Source organism: Ascaphus truei, chromosome 1 (genome assembly GCF_040206685.1).
Source record: "Ascaphus truei isolate aAscTru1 chromosome 1, aAscTru1.hap1, whole genome shotgun sequence".
In the NCBI taxonomy this organism is placed as follows: domain Eukaryota; kingdom Metazoa; phylum Chordata; class Amphibia; order Anura; family Ascaphidae; genus Ascaphus; species Ascaphus truei.
The window spans coordinates 326,150,556-326,157,769 of NC_134483.1; positions in this window are offsets into that span (position 1 = coordinate 326,150,556).

Below are 7,214 nucleotides of genomic sequence, written 5' to 3' on the forward strand. Positions count from 1 at the left end.
GTTTGTGGTTGGTGCCGTGGGTGAGAGAGATAATGATGTGGAGTACCACTTAGCATAAGGAGGGGGACCCAAAGGCATAGAGAGATAGCTCCTTACCTCTATCGCTGGTCATTCTGATCCTGTAATGCTGCTTCAAGTGGATACAATGTGGTTCTTGGTTGCTGTGCCGGTGCTGTCGGTCCTGGCAGCTGCATGAACGCAGCGACAGCAGCAGTGAGAGACTCCAACACTCCCACAATGGCGCGCTTCCTGGATCTCAGTAGATTCAAATAGAGGACAGAGAAGGCATCCGGAGCATCAGCGGAGAACGGCAATGAATGACAAGAGGAACCCAAGGTCAGAGATAGGCTTTATTAGTGCAGACAAACTAATGGAAAATTACAAATGTTGTAGACGGCGGTGCATTACCTGCTCCTTCCTCAACATAAAAAAAGAAATTCATGTCTCATGTCAGTGGAGATATATTTCCTGTTAAGGGATTTATCATTTGTCAGACCTCTCATGTCATTTATTTGTTTTTGTGTGGTTGCGGCCTACAATATGTGAGCCGTACCAAACGGCCACTTTGTGTAAGGTTTCTGGAGCATAGGAGAAACATAGTGAATGGGGTGACCAATCACTATGTGTCCTCGCACTTTCTCCTTTGCCATGACAAGAAAACTGAGGGTCCTAAAATTATGGGATTAGAAGTTATCCCTCCCTCTATTTTGGCAGGAGAAGGTTTAAAGCTCTTTCACGTAGGGAGACCTTCTGATATTCAAGCTTCACAGATTGATTCCAGGTGGTCTCAATGAAAACTTGGACATGTAGACGGACGTTCACAGAGGTACACAATTGGAGACTTTTATAAGGTGAAATTATAATAAGGCTTTATTGTGCCTTTTCCTTTTCATCAGGAAATCCATCCAAACACAGGGTGGGGGGGGGACAAAGCTTCTATTCACTTGGGAGTATTTCTAGTGAAACACTATGCAATTAATTCACATCTCCCTTAGTCAAACATTTCTCCCAGCCCCAAACACATAGCATGAAATAAGCAGATATAAGAAGTCTCTTAAGAATGAAAGTCTTATCTGTTTCTTGGAGGGAAAATCTTCTCAGTTCCTGGTTCAGCTCCCTTCACTCAGGGTGTGTCAGCTTCAGGTTTAGTAGTTTTCCCTGTGTCTTGTAAGTAGCTCTGCTGTTTCTTCTGGCAGGGCTCAAGACTGTTGTGTCTCCAAAGGTCAGCTCATAAGTGAGCTAAGGAGTCACTTCCTGTCTCAACAGACAGGCTTTTGTAAGCAATCTAAATCAGGCAGCTGGTGTTTATTAATTGACTACCAGCAGTTAACCACCACACTGCTAGATTAAAGGCACATTACTTGAACAGGGATTACTCCCCTGTTACATACCTCCCCTGTTTGTGGGAAGCTCGGGCTTGCCACGGCCAAAGCCCATCCTTCCACTCTCATTCTAGATATCTCTGTGATTTGAATGAGAGTAGATGGAGGAAGAAAACCCTCAGTCCTGCTGGGATTGGAGCCCTTTCTCCAGTTTATTCGTGTCTCCTCCTGAAGGTGTTTGAGATCAGCACCCCTCAGTCGCTCGAGGAGGACTTTTTCCAAGTATAGTCTTTTTTCTACGTGCGTGGTCATGAGATTTCCCTCGCGTCGGGTGCTCGTCTTATTGTAGGCATACTGTATGGGAGCAGTTGCAGAGCGTTTCAAAACAGCCCTTTGAGTTTTCCGCTCTTGAAGCTGTCTCTCTGCCCTTTTCCCACTCAATGGGGTTGCTAGTTCAGCCCCTTTTAGATTAAGTTACAATTCCACACCCACTTCCAGAGAATGTCCCATCTTTTTAGCTTCATCAGCTAAGGATTTTTCTGGTTTTAATTCAGCACGTGTACCTTCTTTTGTTGCCTGCTAGGTGGCTGAAGGTTTTGCTAGTGCTTGTTTAGGTGGTTCAGATTTTGCAACCTTGTCTTTCAGATGAGTGGTATTCCCAGCTCTCACTGTACCCTTGTCTTCATGGGTTTTTGAGGCTGTGGGATACTGACGCTTAGTCAGGGTCAATACTTGTCCTTTTAGGACTGTAATCTCATCCGCGAGAGATCCCTGTTTTTTGAGTGCGTCTTGCAAGTCTCTTCTCAGGGAATTTGTCTGCATACTTTGCTTTCCCTGAGCTTGCTTCCACATTTTTATTGCATTGTGAAGCACTATGAACTTCTTTGCTTGGGCCACAGTTACTTGTTTCAGTTTCTGGACCTTCTTGTGCTCCCTTTTGTGCCGCGTCACCTGGGTTCTAAGCTTGGCTTTAAGCATTGCTTTGGTGATGCTCATGGTAGCCTTCAGTTTCTCATGCTACTTTGCGGGGACATACTGGGTCATCAGACGTTCCTGCAGCACTTGAATTTCTTTAACAGCCTGCAGATTGTCATCCTGCAGAGTTCGCTGCTTCTCCTCTGCCTTCTCGAGGTGCGTACGCAGACCTTGCAGTTGGTTCTGCAGTCGGTGCTCTGCTTCAAACTTCTCACCTTCCAAAAGTCTATTTATTTCTTTAAGCTCGTGCAGCTTTTCATTTTTTCCTTGACGTCGTTTGTCAAATTAAAATTTTCTTCTTTGAGTTTTACGTTTTTTCTTTGTAATCTTAAATGTTCTCCTTTTTCAGTCTCTGTAATATTCAGGGCTTCTTTGCAGTCCTCCTTCCATTTACGCACATCTGCTTTGAGACTGACAGTCTCCTGGCGTGAGACATCCTTCTCTAGGTTGAGGGTCTGAAGCTCCTTCTGGGAGATTTGGGGATTTGTATTAAGATTGGCAATAGTTTATTTAGCAATGTCCAGCTCCTCAGTGAGACTGTGTAGTTCCTTTCTGGAAACTTCCAGGTCTGTGCGGCAGCTGTTGGTCTCATGATGTGAGGCATCCAGTGCTTTGCGGAGTGTCTGAACCTCTTTCTGAGATACGTCCACCTCAATCCGGACACTGTTGACCTCCTGTTGTGAGGCATTCAGCTCTATGCGAAGAGTGGGAACCTCTTGCTGGAAGACTGTCATCTGCTTCAGTGCCTCCTCATACTTCCGCTTTAGTGTAGCCACCATTTTATCAGATTGGCTCTGCTTTTCATCCATGGCGGAAATAGTAGCATTTGCAGTATCTAGCTCAGTCTTGAGATCGTCCAATTCTGTCCCAGATTAAGAGTACATTGCGAGCACCGTCATCTGTAACTCAGCATTATCTGCTCTCTCAAGTTTCAATTGTTCTCGAAGTAGATCACAGTCACGCCCGGCAATTTTCAGGGTGTCTTCAGGGCTGGTCAAGGGATCGTCACTCACTGGTTCCGGCTCCACTTCCTTGGGATGACTGGTTGAGGGTTCCTCACTGTTGGCACCGGACAGACACTGCTTTGGGGTACACGACTTCTGCCATGGGCCCTCTGGATATTCGGTTAACTGCGGGACGAATTCTCCATTTTCTCTAGGCTGCAGGGCAACTCGTCCCCCTTTTTCTCCACAGGATCTGCGGACGTGTCTGTTCCTTCCACGGTAAGTGAAGAACCGCTTTTCGTTTTCTTTTTCCGCCTTTTTGTTTTGGATGACTCCGTCCCATCAGGAATACTGGGGTCTCCTTTATTTGAAATTTTAGCAGCGTCACTGGATCCACCCGGCTTTTCTTGCAACTGTAATAGCTGACGTAAATATTCGGTGATCCACTGCTCCCGCTCTGTCTCCTGCTGATCATATTCGTCATCAAAGGGAGCGGTCTTTTCTGTTCGTGCCGAGTTCAGGCACCCCCACCATTCTTGGGGTGTTTTGTGGGTGTGACTCGGTTCGGGTTCCCCGTAAGAGATGTCTTCCTCTTTATTGGACTGGAAGGGCCACTCTTCTGTGGGGTAGGGTTCATTACAGGAACGCTGCATCTTATCCTCCATTTTTAGGCTATCAGGTGTAATTTTATTCCTGACCTCAGGAGGCGCTATTGCAGCTGTTGCCACTGTATTTGCTAGAACTCCCAATTGTGGTAGTCCTACAGGTGGGCATACCCTGCTTGTAGAGGTCGTAGCTCTCACAGGCATCTCTGTAGACTTTTCTTTCTTGGGTAATTTTTTACAATATCAGCAGTGCTGTGCATGCATTTTCTCTTATCAGGTATACAAGATGTGCAGTTGCTAGGTAAAAAAGTCTATTTGCTTTACACCATTTACTTGCTAGGTATAATCTCTCATTAGGTATGCTGAATGTGTAGTTGCTAGGAAAAAACGTCTGTTTGCTTTACACCATTTACTTGCTAGATCCAATCCCTCCGCTTCAGCAACAGAATTTGGTTTTCTTTCTGAGTTCAGTAATTTTCAGTCTCATCTTTGGGTATTATGGCATTCAAACTTCACCCTTTGGGTGTCTGTTTTTGCTCCCAAGATATATAGGCAGACTTTTTTTACTTGCAGAAAAAAAAACATTCTTTGCAGTGGACTATTTCTTTCATTCCCGGCAGGGTGACTCTACACTCAGCAATTGGCTTTGAAAACCTTTTACACAGTTCAGAAATCCCTTTTTCCCCTATAGGGCAATTTTACACTCAGCATTTGTTTGCTAAAAATTCCCCTGCTTCAGCACAGTCTTGTATCAATTTTCACACTTTTCTGCATATATTCCATTCACAGCTGGTAGCCCTATGCGGTGGCAACCTTTATTTGCAAAATCAGTACCACTCGTGGGTCACCATCTGTATTCACTGCTTCAGCGAAACTTTTGAAAACAACAAACATCTATCCCTTTTTAAGGGCTGACTCACTTCTTGAACCCTGACTATGGCTGGAAGGCAAAACCCCTATTTCAATGACCATATTACACATTGTGATAGGCAAATAAGGTTTTAGCTGTTTCAGTAGTCTCTCTCCTCTTGGGATTGGGGCAAAGAGTCCACTTGTGGTTTTGTAAGTTTTCAGTGGTGTGTATCCCTTTAACTCTGATCTCTGCTGCATGAGAGGTTTTTTTAATTTTCTAAATTGCTCAGACTTGTTTGTAGGCAAAAAGCATAAAAAAAATTTCACATAAAAAAATCTCCGGTCCTTTTTAACTACAAAGACACCTCTCATCTCACTTCGGACACCATATGTAGACGGGCGTTCACAGAGGTACACAATTGGAGACTTTTATAAGGTGAAATTATAATAAGGCTTTATTGTGCCTTTTCATCAGAAAATCCATCAAAACACAGGGGGGGGGGGAACAAAGCTTCTATTCACTTGTGAGTATTTCTAGTGAAACACTATGCAATTAATTCACACCTCCCTTAGTCAAGCATTTCTCCCAGCCCCAAACACATAGCATGAAATAAGCAGATATAAGAAGTCTCTTAAGAATGAAAGTCTTATCTGTTTCTTGGAGGGAAAATCTTCTCAGTTCCTGGTTCAGCTCCCTTCACCCAGGGTGTGTCAGCTGCTGTTTCTTCTGGCAGGGCTCAAGACTGTTGTGTCTCCAAAGGTCAGCTCATAAGTGAGCTAAGGAGTCACTTCCTGTCTCAACAGACAGGCTTTTGTAAGCAATCTAAATCAGGCAGGTGGTGTTTATTAATTGACTACCAGCAGTTAACCACCACACTGCTAGATTAAAGGCACATTACTTGAACAGGGTTCTTGAACGCTAATATAAATTACTACACAGGTTATTAAGAATTTAAATTAGCGTTAGGGACCCCTGAATTGTGGTCTGCCGTGCAGTTGGCTCAGGGGCTTACAACAATTTTGGCCAAAAATGTTAAACTAAAAGACCATTTTACTTGATATTTATACATATATATTATTTAGGCACTGTACCATGTATGAGTTTCACTGGATGTGCTAAAAACTGAGCTCTGTCTGTGTTTTATGTTCTGTCTCTGATTTTAAATATATATTGCCATGCTCAATAGCACTCCTCTGTGACACTCATATGCTTATATATATGTTGTGGTCATTTTGGGGGTTCAATAGGAGCTTGTTAGGTGTCCAGTATGTTTTACAATTGTTGTTCAGCTAGTCTTGGCTGATTGGAGGGTGGCAACCTCCTACCTAATTGTAGCTCACCCCCTCCCACATTTAAATGGTTAAGGGCTCACTCCATAGCATCTTCCACTCAGGGGAACTTGCTGGCTTGCAGTATGGTTGTGACAACTCTAATACAGAGTGCTTTTCCTGGTAATGTACAGGTTATTAAAAGCTTCAATCAGACTTAGAACTTTGCAACTAATATTGACAGATTTACTATAAATCATTCTTCCTGTTACTACACAGGTTATCAAGAATTTATATTAGCGTTAGGGACCCCTGAATTGTGGTCTGCCGTGCAGTTGGCTCAGGGGCTTACAACTATTTTGGCCAAAAATGTTAAACTAAAAGACCATTTTACTTGATATTTATACATATATATTTAGGCACTGTACCGTGTATGCGTTTCACTGGATGTGCTAAAAACTGAGCTCTGTCTGTGTTTTATGTTCTGTCTCTGATTTTAAATATTTTTGTGTGCACAATTTTCTATTTATTGTATAAATTACACTTGTTCACTTTATGCACAGTTCATTTTGTGGGTAATTGATTAGCTGTCCAACCCACCAAACACAGTTATCAACAAGCTATAAATATCTGTCTAGCCCTCACCTGGGTAACCCCTGATGAAGTCAGTGTGCCGCTGACGAAATGCGTAGGGTGCGTCATCACGTTGGGCACTTGAATCATTTGATCAGCTGCATAGTATCTTCCTGAGGGAGAAACGCCGGTATACCAGAGGTGGCGTTCCAATCTCTTGATGTGCTTTGATCTTAAGACCTTCAGCTCTCCTCGTTGAACCAGCTTGCCTTTCTGTTACTATACATCCAGGTTACGACCCGCACCGGAGGAAAAGAACATCTGTGGAGCCAGCGGGGGTGTTTAACCCACTCCCAGTGACTGAGTTTTTCGGGATTCACCGCAGTATGGTATGATCCTCTGGCTATTTAAGGACAAGCTATAAGGTACTCTGTAACGTATAACCACACTGTCAATATTACAGTTCCTACAGCTCCTGGACACTGCAGTTCCTAGCTGACGGGCGCGCTACTAAGCGTTGCTCCTGGATCAGCCTACTTTGGAGCCCTAGTTCATACGAGCAAAACATCTAATTGGGACCTTCTGTATATGTGTTAGATACATTGGAATTTATATATAACATACCTTTCATCCTAGAAGGACTATAATTTTATCTGAACAAAGTGCACAGCTAA